Source organism: Nicotiana tabacum, chromosome 5 (assembly GCF_000715075.1).
Source record: "Nicotiana tabacum cultivar K326 chromosome 5, ASM71507v2, whole genome shotgun sequence".
Taxonomy (NCBI): Eukaryota; Viridiplantae; Streptophyta; class Magnoliopsida; order Solanales; family Solanaceae; genus Nicotiana; species Nicotiana tabacum.
This window is the reverse complement of record NC_134084.1, coordinates 38,153,582-38,168,357: the sequence shown is the minus strand read 5'-3', so window position 1 is coordinate 38,168,357 and position 14,776 is coordinate 38,153,582. Positions and strand designations below refer to the sequence as shown.

The following is a 14,776-nucleotide window of genomic DNA, read 5'->3' as shown; positions in this document are numbered from 1 at the left end:
AAAATATTACCTTATTTTTGTACTTTATATAATTTCGAAAATTATAAAAAATAGTTACTAATGTCTTCCAGCCATTTTAATATTTTGAAAATACAAAATTAGTACTTTGTATTTTTTTATCTTATCTTCATATAATTTCGAAAATTACAAAAAAATGGTTTCGTTAACGTTTTATAGTCATTTTAATCTTTAGAAAACACACACACAAAAAAAAATAATACTTTATATTTTATCTTTATATAAAAACGAAAATCACAAAAATAGTTTTATTAATGTTTTGTAGCTATTTTAATCTTGAAAAAATATTAAAAAATAGTTTTGTTTTAAATGTCAGTCTTATTTTGGTAGTTATTTTACTTACATAGGATTAATTGAACAACGTCGTGTTCTTATTCTCGGGTCCGGGCAAATGAATAATATTTGGGTTCAAACTACCCGTTTTTAGGTCTAATTTTCGGACCTAACCCATAACAATCCAAACCCACCACACCTTACATCAACTCCAAGATAATGGGGAACATCTTTTGAAAAAGGAGGAGGAATACACGGACATCTTTTGAAAAGTGGGGAAAAGGAACGGAGGAGGGAAGTTTGAAAAAAGGAAAAGGTTGGATTGAAAAAACGAAAAGGAAAATTGGAAAGGGACGGGTGGATTTAAAAAGGAAAAAGTTGGAAAGGAAAAAGAAAAGAAGGGAAAAGAGATTGAAAAAAAAGAAGAAGAAAAAATTAGAAGAAGGGGGCCACCTTCTTCTTCATAAAAATAAACGGAAAAAAAACGGAAAGGAGAGAAAAAAGGTTTTGGACTTCATCTTCTTCTTCCTAAAAAAACTGAAAAGAAAAAAAACTCCCACTCTCTCACATCAAAACGACCCCTTCTTCTTCATCTTCTCGAATCAATCTGCTGCGTCGAAAAAAAAACCCAGCAACAGCCAACATCTCGGGTCGTTGACCGTCTTGGTCCGAGCTTCCTATTTCCGTCGAGGTTTCCATTTTCGTCCAGTGATTACTGTCATTTTTGTGTGTGAAGATTCAATGTAAGACCCACTTTCTTTATTTTGGATTTGTTCTGCTTACATGTTTCTGTCTATGTATTTTTCTTCTTCGGTAACTTGTGTGAAGATTAATGTTTTCCTTGATTATTTGTTTTGATTTAGACACTAATCCATTAAAAGTGTGAATCCAGCGAAAGAGAAAAACAATCCAACAAATATGGAAATAGGTATCATAATGTAGTAACTGTTTTTGGTTATATGTTGAAATTGGTTTCGACTGATTTTCATATCCTTTTATTAAGTTTATTTCAAATGGATCTCTATTCTATTTAATCACATAAGAAACGAAAATAAGAAAAGTTTTACTGTTCGGTCATGGTTGTTGCGCCAGTTATATGTTTACTTGTTGTTCTCTTTTTAAAAGTGAATAAAGCCATGATAACCCTGTGGCCCATGTGATTATTTTGCTTGTTGTCTTTTTTTAAAAGTGAATAAAGTTATGATATCTTTGTGGATTCCTTTACGTTAATGTTGTCTTCATAGTTTATATTTTTTAGTTTTTTCTTGTTTTCCTTATAGTTAGCCTATGGATATGAATATGGTTAAGTTTGTTTTGATTATGAACATTCGTGCTTTAAGTTAAATGTGATCTTTTGAAATAAACCGAGGCGTGCCATTTAGCAAATTTCATGGCCCTCGCAAAGTGCAAAAGCGCAATTGCTTTAGACGCATATTTAATAAAATTACTTTCCTATATTCGGGTGCGCATTTATGTGATCCAAATCAAATCTCAACGACGTTAAAATATGTTAAAAACTACGGGCACATTGATTGTGACGTGGTCCGAGATGCATGTCCACGACGTTGCAATTCTTTAAAAATAAGAGCGAGATGAGCCTCGCCGAAGAAAAATACAAAATTGCGGGGCCCTCAGTACATATTTGCTTTAAAAAATTGCTTAGACTTCGGAATGGACCGTTTAGCAAAACTCCACGGCCCTACCCAGAATAACAATACGCTAGTTGCTTTAGACGCACCTTTAATAATTTATTTTCCTTAAACTCGGGTGCACATTTATGTGACCCAAATCCAAATCTCAACCGAGTCGAGATATGTCAACAACCACGGGTGCATTGATGTAACGTGGTTCAAGATATGTTTTCACGATGTTGCAATTCTTGATAAAAATAATAATAATGACAAAAGCGGTTAAAAGTTAAAATTCGCACATAGGTTCTATATGTATAAAATCAGATAATCAAGCCGAATATAACAGTTGAGCGACCGTGCTAGAACCACGGAACTCGAGAATGCCTAACACCTTCTCCCGGGTTAACAGAATTCCTTATCCGGATTTCTGGTACGCAGACTGTAATATGGAGTCATTCTTTTCCTCGATTCGGGATTAAAATTGGTGACTTGGGACACCCTAAATCTCCCAAGTGGCGACTCTAAAATAAATAAACAAATTCCGTTTCGATTGTCCTTTAATTAGAAAAAACTACCTACGTACCCTCGCGGGGGCGGAAAAAGAAGGTGTGACAGCTCTGGCGACTCTGCTGGGGAAATTAAACCCAGAACTACTGGTTCAGGGTTCAAGAATTCGAGCTTAGAATAATTGTTATATTTGGCTTTATTATCTGATATATATTGCATGTTTTGACATAACATACTAAATGTTGTCTTTTACCGCTTTGATATTATCTGAACTGTATATAAATTGTGCCGAAACCCTTCTCTTCTTACCTCCGAGGAGAAGCTCGCTGGTCGAGGCTCCCTATTCTGTTAGTGTCAATACCTGAAATAAGAAAGAGGACGGATAAGTTACGAAGCCGGATGGCCTTTTGGTTCCCGGTAAGTTGCCCCCTCCTCGACTCGAGTTGTCCGCTCGGGTACACAGTCTAGAACATATACCCAGGTTATAAACCTAGTATAACGAAACCTCATGTCGGATCCCTAGTAGGAACGCTTATTTGCATCACGTTGCATTTGACTTAGGGGACTCAACACAGGGGTTGGGTCCGTCTAGGACTAGCAACCTGAAATGAAAAGACCATTCTGATGCATCCTACTTGCTCTGTACATATATTTGTTTCGAACTTGCATGTTGACCGGTTTCTGAATCTCGGGAATGTTGGAAAATTGAAGGAAAAAAAAAGAAAAAAAAAAGGAAAAAGAATATATCAGTTAGGGAGTTAATTGATTATTTTAGAAAAAATCAATGACCAATTACTGGCGAAACTCTGAAAAAAAAGGAAAATATTTTATTTTGTTTTACTAAAAAATATAGAAAAAAAAAGAGAGTCTTTTATTTTTTGAAAAAATAGATTGTTTTATTGTTTGTTGAAAATGGAAAAAAATCGTTATTTTGTCTTTTTCAAAAATAGAAAAGGAAAATAGATTTTCTTGCCAGGAAAAAATAAAAATGGAAAAGAGTCATGTTTTAAAATAGTTCGGTTAATTTGCCCGAACTACGCGGGTTTGATTCTCACCGGATGTGAGATACGTAGGCAACCCTCATCGGGTCCAACCCCCTTTTTGCTAAAATAGCCAAAAACCAATAAATAAATAAAAAACGTGTCAAAATTTTAATTTTGTCATAACTAAGTTGGACGGTGTCCAGCCTCCCCTTTTGCTAGAAATAGCCAAAAAAAAATATGTCAAATTTTAATTTTGTCATAAAGAAGTCGGGTGACGCTGTTTTGTCAAGACATAGCCGAATGTTCCCGAAAAGGACGTCGGAAGGCTGACTTTGCATAAACAGCCACCTTTTGGGTCATGTTTAGGATTTTGGTCCAGTTGACCCACACAGCCTTAAAAATCTTCGTCCCCGAGGCGCTGAAGGGCCGTGTTTGCAACACCACGTTTTCATTGTAATTTGAAAAAAAAGGTCAGCGGTTAGGTGAATACCATTTGAATTTTTTTTGGTCAAAATAAGCCAAGCCAGCTTCGGCCGCGTCTTAAACCGTTCTTGCCGAAATAGACTTAGAGTATCTTTCAGTTGTCGAAAGGCTATTTTCGTAAAAGAACGGTCAAGTTTGTAAAGTGTCAAAATAATCCTCCCCGGCCTCAAAATTCATGGGAGATTTGGAAGGGGTCACGTTTGCAAAAATAACCGTTCGGTTGCATTTGTCAAACGGAGAAAGGAAGCTGGCCATTTATTTTTTGAGTTTGTAAATCTTTTGATTAGAATATGTGGTTTGTTTGATTTTCGAGTCTGTAGGTCATCTTCAAACCTTTGAAACCCAGTTTATTTTAATATGAAAATTGAAAAAAAATGTTTAGTATTGTTTATCTTTTATTGGTCACGAACTACGCTCGGTCTGATTCATGCGGGGTCATGATACGTAGGCAATCTCCATAATATTCGACCACGACAAAAAAAAATGAAAAAAAAATCGAAAAAAAAGAAGAAAAAAAAAAGAAATCGAAAAAAAAGAAAAAAAAAAGAAAAAGAAAAAAATGTTGCTAATAATGAGGACCGACTGAGTCCATTCTAACCTGTTTTGTTTCGCAGAGAATGTTAAGGTGGTTGGTTTGTGGTAAGCCGGACAATGACACCCAGAATCCTTTACTTGCATCTCATGATACACACTCTGCGGGGATCAGGCCTGATAACAGAAGCACTCGAATCCTATTGGGAACTTGTTGACGGAGGTTGATGATATTGAAGCTGGTAATGGTCTTGGCAGTATTGATGCGAAGCTCAGTGACTAAGATGCCAGTTTTGATAAAGTGGGAGGACGCTCCGTTCCTTGGTTAGCAAGAGAGAAGTTTGTGGTGGCTTATTTTGTTGTCATTTCTGTTGTCCGGATTATTCTTAGGGTTGTAATCTGAATATTGTCTTGTGTTAAACTGTCTTATCTTTCTGTTTTGTCATAGCGGTTTGTTTAAGTTTTGTCCAGGTTGTTTAGGATTTTTATTCCGGGTTTGTTTTGTTTTTTCAAACCATTTCACCGGTAGTCTGATACAAAATCCGGTCTTTTATTGTTTCCAGTCATCTTTTTGTTTAGTCCTTTTATCATTTTTGTTTAGCGCCGATTCTCGTGACATGACATGCGCACACAGTTTGGGCCTAATTTTAAAAGTTAATCATAAGACTCTGGGAAGGTGATCAAAGCATTTAAAGGAAATAAGAACGGTTTGGGATTATTTGAAGCCCGAGTCATGTGGAACTGGGGCAAGTTAAACACAAAGAAGACCGTTAAAAGCAAGATTCGCCAAATTGGCATGAGGATCGTTCATGATAATGAGAGTGTCGCCCAACGGTGCTTTAGAAATGACAAAGGAAAAATAAAATGTTTAACATAATTGTCAAAGTCCAGCACCATCGGAAGAGACTATAAATCTATGTTCAATTGTGTTGTTTGCACTTGGCATGTTTTGAAGACTGGAATGACGAAGGCATTTTTGTTCTGCTACCTAAACACTTTATCCTTTGTTACCCCTTTTGAGCCTTATTTATTTTCTTTCATACCCCTCGTTCGGAATCAGTAGCAACGAAAAAAGAAAAGAAAAAAGAAAGAAAGAAAACAACAAAACGAAAAAAAGAAAAAAAAGGAAAAGAAAAGAAAAGAAAAATGATAAAAAAAAACAGAGGAATTGGGAACTACGTTTGATCTTATTCCTCAAAGAGGATACGTAGGAGCTTCACGGCTCGGTCATAGTTTTGAAAAATGAAAAAAAATCAATTAAAATATCCCCAAACAAGAAACCGGGGCAAATGTTGTGTTTGTTGTAAATAAATCTAGTTCCAAAAGTTGTAATTAATAACACAAAATCGATGCACTTTTGAGCCTTTAATACCCTTTCCTTTCAGCCTGTCCAAAAACCCACATTACGGTCCAAAGAAAGACATTCTAACCAGTCTGCAAAAGATGCCAAGTCAGACAAATGAGAGTCTTACCGGCGAACATAACATTCTGTTCCACAGCAGAAAGGACTCTAATCTCCAGCAGAGAGAGTCATACCGGCAACACTCCAAATCCCCAGCTGGAAAGTGATACAAATGAGAGAGTCTTATCGGTGAAAATCTTCACAGACACCATAAGGCGATTAAAGCTGAGAGAAAAACCAAAATGAGAGAGACTTGATAGTGAAAACCCTTCGGGCACTACAAGTCGAATAAGATTGAGAATCAGATGGGGAATTGCCAATTGAAGGTCTTGAAAGACGATTGACAACGGAGGATAGGCCACATATGCATGTCATGACCATTAGAGTCGGTGTCTGCGTTTGATAGGTTTTATTTATAGTTTCTTTTGTTACAGAGTCATCTTTTTCATTTGTCTTTTATTCTGTCCCTTTTATCTTTTCCTTTCATAGAAAATTCCCCAGTAGAGTCTGTTTGGTCAGAACCAGTGGGAAATGATTTCAAAATAGGCCATCATCTTTCCAATTATGCAAGATGAGATCTGGCTAGTACATCCAAGTGGTATAGTCAGAAAGGAACAAGCGCAAGGCCAGTGTCAAAAAATATATCCCCAGCAAAAGGGAGTTGACAAAAGGATTGACGAGTGTCAAGAGGGATATCCCAGCCGAAATCAAAGGTTGTTAAACCTCAAGACCAAGGCCTGTAGACAAAGCAATGAGAGCAGTGAGCATGATTTGGGAAATTCATACGATACTAAAAGATCGGTGAAGTGCAAGTTTCCAGGCTATGTCACAAATGAAGAGGGATATCCCCAGCAGAAAGGAATTATCCCCAGCAAATAATATCATCCCCAACAAGTTGTGGAGCGCAGAGCAAGGAAGGAGAAAAGGAAAAGTCATCCTAGTAGGAGTATCACAACCAACCACCATGTTTTAAACTAACAAATTTTGTTTGATTTGAAACAGGTAAAGGAAATGGCATTGATGACAGAAATGCATGCCATAAGGGAGACTGTCAAACTGGGGCAGAAAATTTTCCTTTCATTTGGAAAATTTTCTGAAAGTCAGGTACCCATTCGAGGAAGAATAAAGATAGCACCAGTCTCAAGGGAAGTGGTGTTTGAACCAGTGTTGCTCCAACATAATAAGTTTCAATGGAGGAAGTATTCCCCAGCAGATAGAATAAAGGGATGACACTTGTGCTCAGAAAAGCAAAAAGCCATTATCATCCCCAGCAGCTTCCAGAAGAATGAAGCATCGATTTGAAGGGATAAAATTCCCCAGCAGCGTTATCCTCAATAACGTTATCCCGAGAAGATAACACTTTTATCCCCAGCAGTGTTAAAAAAAATTGAATTTGAAGGAGGGGAAGAAAGGAGACTTCCCCAGTAGTATTATCCCCAGCAATCAGGCGTCCAATTGGAGAACAAGGAAGAGCAGTTGGAGTATTAGCAATCAGGTGTCCACCTGGAGAACAAGGAAGAGCAGTTGAAGTATCAGCAATCAGGAGCCCACCTGGAGAATAAGGGAATACAATGGAAGTATCAGCAATCAGGAGCCCACCTGGAGAATAAGGGAATACAATTCAAATTTTAAGTAATCAGGAGCCCCCCCTGAAGAAAAGAATGGTGATTTGTTGGTTGAAGTTGGGAGCCCGCCCATATAACAGAGGAATACATTCAGTCTTTTCATTTCAAAAAAAAAGAGAAAAAAAAAAGAAACAAAAAAAAAAGAAAAAGGGGGAAGTAGTTTGCAGAGGAATGAAACATCCTACTCAAAAGGAAGTAATTTTGGAAGGAGTAAGATAACATATTTACTCAGCAGAGTTATCCACAGCAGTGTTATCCCCAGTGGATCATCGAGATGTAGAAGCATCCTCGACAGAGTTTCGGGCAACCCAGAGTGGGTAAGGAAGAAAAGGAAAAGTCATCCCCAGCAAAATAATCCCCAGCAGTTTCGAGGGAAGACAACACAGGTAAGTAAATAATTCAGGAAGAAGGAAATGGTTCACGCATAGGAGACGCACTTCCTAAGTTTAGTTTCACCCATAGGAGAGGCATTTCCTCCTAAGTTTAGTTTCACCCATAGGAGAGGCATTTCCTCCTAAGTTTGTTTTTACCCATAGGAGACGCATTTCCTCCTACGTTTAGTTTTACCCATAGGAGATGCATTTCCTCCTAAGTTTGTTTTAGTTTCACCCATAGGAGATGCATTTTCTCCTAAGTTTGTTTCAGTTTCACCCATAGGAGATGCATTTCCTCCTAAGTTTGTTTTAGTTTCACCCCATAGGAGATGCATTTCCTCCTAAGTTTAGTCTTACCCATAGGAGAGACATTTCCTCCTAAGTTTATTTTACCCATAGGAGAGGCATTTCCTCCTAAGTTGTTGTTGAAATCAGGAGTCCGCCTGGAGAATAGAGACATTCAATTTTAAATTTAGCAATCAGGAGTCTGCCTGGAGAACAGAGACATACTTTTCAAGTTTGATGTCAGGAGTCCACCTGGAGAACAGAGACATACATTTCAAGCATTGAAGTTGGGAGCCCGCCCATAGAACAGAGGCATACATTTCAGTCTCTTCATTTCAAGCGTTGAAGTTGGGAGCCCGCCCAGATAACAGAGGAATACATTTCAGTCTTTACATTTCAAGCATTGAAGTTGGGAGCCCGCCCAGATAACAAAGGCATACATTTCCGTCTTTACATTTCAAGCATTGAAGTTGGGAGCCCGCCCAAATAACGGAGGCATACATTTCAGTCTATACATTTCAAGCATTGAAGTTGGGAGCCCGCCCATAGAACAGAGGCATACATTTCAATCTTTACATTTCAAGAGTAGAAGTTGGGAGCCCGCCCATATAACAGAGGCATACATTTCAGTCTTTAGATTTCAAGCATTGAAGTTGGGAGCCCGCCCATAGAACAGAGGCATACATTCAGTATTTTCATTTAAAGTGTTGAAGTTGGGAGCCCGCCCATATAACAGAGGAATACACTCAGCATTAATTTTCAAGTATTGAAGTTGAGAGTTGTTTATTTATGTGAGATTTGGAAGGTGAAATAACTACCAAAATACGACTGACATTTAAAACAAAACTATTTTTTAATATGTTTTCAAGATTAAAATAGCTACAAAACATTAATAAAACTATTTTTGTGATTTTCATTTCAAGTGTTGAAGTTGGGAGCCCGCCCAGATAACAGAGGCATACATTTCAGTCTTTTCATTTCAAGTGTTGAAGTTGGGAGCCCGCCCATAGAACAGAGGCATACATTTCAGTCTTTTCATTTCAAGTGTTGAAGTTGGGAGCCCGCCCATAGAACAGAGGCATACATTTCAGTCTTTTCATTTCAAGCGTTGAAGTTGGGAGCCCGCCCATAGAACAGAGGCATATATTTCAGTCTTTTCATTTCAAGAGTTGAAGTTGGGAGCCCGCCCATAGAACAAAGGCATACATTTCAGTCTTTTCATTTCAAGCATTGAAGTTGGGAGCCCGCCCATAGAACAGAGGCATACATTCAGTCTTTTCATTTCAAGTGTTGAAGTTGGGAGCCCGCCAATATAACAGAGGAATACATTCAGCATTAATTTTCAAGTATTGAAGTTGGGAGCCCGCCCATACAATAGAGGCATACATTTTAAGATCAAGTCAGAGGACAATAAAACAGAAGGTTACAATAGGAATCCCCAGCAGGAAACAATAAAAATCCCCAGCATTCAATCCAAGCTGGAAATAGCAGAAAAAAAAGGAAAAAGAATCCAAAGTGCAGAAGGGTAGAAAAGATGTGCTCTGCTCAGTAGTTGGTTGAGGTCGCAAGAACTGCAAGCCTGGTCCTGATCCGAAAAGTTGAAGAAGGATGAACTAGCATCTACAACTAGCAAGTTTCAAGGTTCAAATCCAAAGTCTACATGAAGCACCATTCAAGATTCGAGACCAAGTTTCAGAAGACTTATAGATAGGAATCCTTGTAACTAGTAGCTGATAGGCTTAGTTAGTTTTCTTCATCTTTCATTTTTTGTAATAGCAGGACCGCGGACCGGAACCTCAACGGAATGGCACCTCGATCGGCTCTTCACCTCGGTACACTCTACCATCTCTCTCATTTCCGAACTACACGTGGCCTGATTTCTCTATAACCAAGGATATGTAGGTAGCTCAGATACCAGGGCTCGGTCACATTCTTTTTCTTTTCCTTTAGTTTAGTCCCTCCAAATAAGGGTCGGGTCAGAAACATGTGTAGTCGTTCTTTGTCGGAAAACTCTTCGTGTTTCCAGTCAAAGAGGGGCAGCTGTAGACATGTGATTTTTGACCCTTCCCAAGAATTTTCACATTTTTAGCGTAAATATTTAATTTAGGTCTAATATAGCTATTTTAGCTAATTTTGACTATTTTACCTTATTTCGTCACAAAAAGAAAAATTACAAAAAAATATATATATACTTTAGTTTATGCGTTTCTCATAAATTTGAAAAATACAAAAATATTACCTTATTTTTGTACTTTATATAATTTCGAAAATTACAAAAAATAGTTACTAATGTCTTGCAGCCATTTTAATCTTTTGAAAATACAAAATTAGTACTTTGTATTTTTTTTATCTTATCTTCATATAATTTCGAAAATTACAAAAAAATGGTTTCGTTAACGTTTTATAGTCATTTTAATCTTTAGAAAACACACACACAAAAAAAACAATACTTTATATTTTATCTTTATATAAAAACGAAAATCACAACAATAGTTTTATTAATGTTTTGTAGCTATTTTAATCTTGAAAAAATATTAAAAAATAGTTTTGTTTTAAATGTCAGTCTTACTTTGGTAGTTATTTTACTTACATAGGATTAATTGAACAACGTCGTGTTCTTATTCTCGGGTCCGGGCAAAAGAATAATATTTGGGTTCAAACTACCCGTTTTTAGGCCTAATTTTCGGACCTAACCCATAACAATCCAAACCCACCACACCTTACACCAACTCCAAGATAATGGGGAACATCTTTTGAAAAAGGAGGAGGAATACACGGACATCTTTTGAAAAGTGGGGAAAAGGAACGGAGGAGGGAAGTTATAAAAAAGGAAAAGGTTGGATTGAAAAAACGAAAAGGAAAATTGGAAAGGGACGGGTGGATTTAAAAAGGAAAAAGTTGGAAAGGAAAAAGGGGGTCTGGAAAAAGAAAAGAAGGGAAAAGAGATTGAAAAAAAAAGAAGAAAAAATTAGAAGAAGGGGGTCACCTTCTTCTTCATAAAAAAAAAACCAACAAAAAAACGGAAAGGAGAGAAAAAAGGTTTTGGACTTCATCTTCTTCTTCCTAAAAAAACTGAAAAGAAAAAAAACTCCCACTCTCTCACATCAAAACGACCCCTTCTACTTCATCTTCTCGAATCAATCTGCTGCATCGGAAAAAAAACCCAGCAACAGCCAACATCTCGGGTCGTTGACCGTCTTGGTCCGAGCTTCCTATTTCCGTCGAGGTTTCCATTTCGGTCCAGTGATTACTGTCGTTTTTGTGTGTGAAGATTCAATGTAAGACCCACTTTCTTTATTTTGGATTTGTTCTGCTTACATGTTTCTGTCTATGTATTTTGCTTCTTCGGTAACTTGTGTGAAGATTAATGTTTTCCTTGATTATTTGTTTTGATTTAGACACTAATCCATTAAAAGTGTGAATCCAGCGAAAGAGAAAAACAATCCAACAAATATGGAAATAGGTATCATAATGTAGCAACTGTGTTTGGTTATATGTTGAAATTGATTTCGACTGATTTTCATATCCTTTTATTAAGTTTATTTCAAATGGATCTCTATTGTATTTAATCACAGAAGAAACGAAAATAAAAAAAGTTTTACTGTTCGGTCATGGTTGTTGCGCCAGTTATATGCCCATGTGATTATTTTACTTGTTGTTCTCTTTTTAAAAGTGAATAAAGCCATGATAACCCTGTGGCCCATATGATTATTTTGCTTGTTGTCTTTTTTTAAAAGTGAATAAAGTTATGATATCTTTGTGGATTCCTTTACGTTAATGTTGTCTTCATAGTTTATATTTTTAGTTTTTTCTTGTTTTCCTTATAGTTAGCCTAAGGTGAATATGGTTAAGTTTGTTTTGATTATGAACATTCGTGCTTTTAAGTTAAATGTGATCTTTTGAAATAAACCGAGGCGTGCCATTTAGCAAATTTCATGGCCCTCGCAAAGTGCAAACGCGCAGTTGCTTTAGACGCATATTTAATAAAATTACTTTCCTAAATTCGGGTGCGCATTTATGTGATCCAAATCAAATCTCAACGACGTTAAAATATGTTAAAAACTACGGGCACATTGATTGTGACGTGGTCCGAGATGCATGTCCACGACGTTGCAATTCTTTAAAAATAAGAGCGGGATGAGCCTCGCCGAAGAAAAATACAAAATTGCGGGGCCCTCAGTACATATTTGCTTTAAAAAATTGCTTAGACTTCGGAATGGACCGTTTAGCAAAACTCCACGGCCCTACCCAGAATAACAATACGCTAGTTGCTTTAGACGCACCTTTAATAATTTATTTTCCTTAAACTCGGGTGCACATTTATGTGACCCAAATCCAAATCTCAACCGAGTTGAGATATGTCAACAACCACGGGTGCATTGATGTAACGTGGTTCAAGATATGTTTTCACGATGTTGCAATTCTTGATAAAAATAATAATAATGACAAAAGCGGTTAAAAGTTAAAATTCGCACATAGGTTCTATATGTATAAAATCAGATAATCAAGCCGAATATGACAGTTGAGCGACCGTGCTAGAACCACGGAACTCGGGAATGCCTAACACCTTCTCCCGGGTTAACAGAATTCCTTATCCGGATTTCTGGTACGCAGAATGTAATATGGAGTCATTCTTTTCCTCGATTCGGGATTAAAATTGGTGACTTGGGACACCCTAAATCTCCCAAGTGGCGACTCTGAAATAAATAAACAAATCCCGTTTCGATTGTCCTTTAATTGGAAAAAACTCCCTACGTACCCTCGCGGGGGCGGAAAAAGGAGGTGTGACAATGTTCACCAAGGTAGTTCATTATGAGATTTATGACTTGCTCGTATTATTGTTCTGTTCTTGTCGAATTCAATATAGTATAGGTGATTAGCACGTATCATTTGTAATTCTTGCTTCTATTACCTCTTATAGGTTAGTTATGGTACTTGCTGAGTACATGTGGTTTGTTGTACTCATACTATACTATGCACTTAATTGTGCTGATATAGGTGTCAGACCTAGTTATGGCCAGTTGTAAGGAGTTGCTCTAGGCATTTTGGAGAGACAAGGTAGAGTTGCATCCCAACCACAATCTTGGCGTCTCTTTTCCTTTTTGTGCTGTTATTTCTAAATTCAAAAATTATCAGTATTCTGTATTCCATACTTGTACTTTTGATTAGAGCTCATGACACTGTATTATCAATTATGGGGAGTTATTGTATTTTGACGCAGTTATTATGTGTTATTTCTGCTAGATGTTTCGTTGTTGTTATGTTGGCTTGCCTAGAAATTGAGATAGGAGCCATCACGACTGTTTGTGGTTTATGGGGTCGTTACATCTATGCATATCCTCTTTATATTCCACCTTACTTGTTGATATGCAACACAGTACATATCTTCTCTATATGTTAATCCGTGAGACTTGACTTGTTTAATCACCCATATTTTCTCTATATGCATGTTTGATTGATACATTGGGTTCATGTCTTCTCTATATGCTAGATTGTTGACTAGAAAAGAGCACGTTACATTATCTTTGGGAACCAAGGAGTATTTATTTGTGGTTTATAGCTTGATAACATTTTTGTTGTATACTTGTGAGATATATGAATTTAACATGTTATTTGGCGAGAATCGTTAATAATTCTTGCCACTATTACCTCGCCACGGCTACTTATGATACTTGCTGAGTATATGGGATTGGTTATATTCATACTACACTTCTGCACCTTGCGTGCAGATCTTCAAGCTGATGCCGATGTGGATGGCAGGAGCTGTCATAAAAGATATACCTGCTTTCCGGATATAGCTACCAATAGTCCTTGGTAATTTTAGATTCGTATTCTATTTATGTATATTCCAAACAGATGGTGTATTTATTTTCATACCTTATTTGTAAATCTAAGTCTAGTGGCTCATGACTTGTATTATCAATCCTTGGGATATTGTATGAGAAATCACTTATTTCACATATCGACTACTTATTATTTTCATTTGAATTGTATACCAGATGTTTGGCTTACCTAGCGGGTTGGGTTAGGTGTCATCACGACTAGGTAGATTTTGGGTCATGACAAATCATTTTGAGGAGTATTTCTAAGGAAGACGGTATTGAATTGTGGAAATTGTTCCAAAATGAGGTAAGTATCTTCCTAGCTTTGTTGGGAGAATATTTCCTTATAAAATGATATTGTTTGCTACATGTTAGCGTAATGCATATGCAAGGTGACGAGCGTATGTGCATGTGCCAAGGTTATCCATTCTCGGAGTAGATTATATGATTTTTTGTGCCTTTTTGAACCATGTGACTTTCTTGCCTCATATTTTACTTGATTTCTATAATAATATGAGCATAAATATCAAGGTTAGATACCATGCTTATGCTTATTACAACTTGATTAACTATGATGGATTCTTTGTGAGGTTTTTGATGTGCTAAATTCAGTCGTAACTGCACCTAAATCACGAATACATGTTTATGTATGTTTTTTTAGATACTTGAACAATAGGTTTTATTTATTTGTTTATTGGTGCAATATTTGTGGTTGTCGTTCACGTGGTGTATTTTGCTTAATCACTCTTCTTCATGTTATCCATGCTTCCTACCTTGCATGTTGTTGATGTATATATACCAGGTGAGGAAGAGTTAATTGCACGAAGGATGTTTCCTTTATT

The 14,776-nt window shown here is 36.8% G+C and overlaps 2 long non-coding RNA genes across 2 annotated transcripts; both read left to right on the top strand.

Annotated features, from left to right (window-relative positions):
- Nucleotides 1-683: 683 nt before the first annotated feature.
- Nucleotides 684-5,013, top strand: LOC142180600 (uncharacterized). Its single transcript, XR_012709207.1, has 2 exons — nt 684-1,034; nt 4,510-5,013. It is a non-coding gene; the product is annotated as an uncharacterized LOC142180600 (long non-coding RNA).
- A 6,077-nt stretch (nt 5,014-11,090) lies between these two features.
- LOC107799991 (uncharacterized) lies at nt 11,091-14,305 on the top strand. The gene is made up of 3 exons (XR_012709206.1): nt 11,091-11,390; nt 13,842-13,926; nt 14,112-14,305. It is a non-coding gene; the product is annotated as an uncharacterized LOC107799991 (long non-coding RNA).
- The last annotated feature ends 471 nt before the right edge of the window (nt 14,306-14,776 follow it).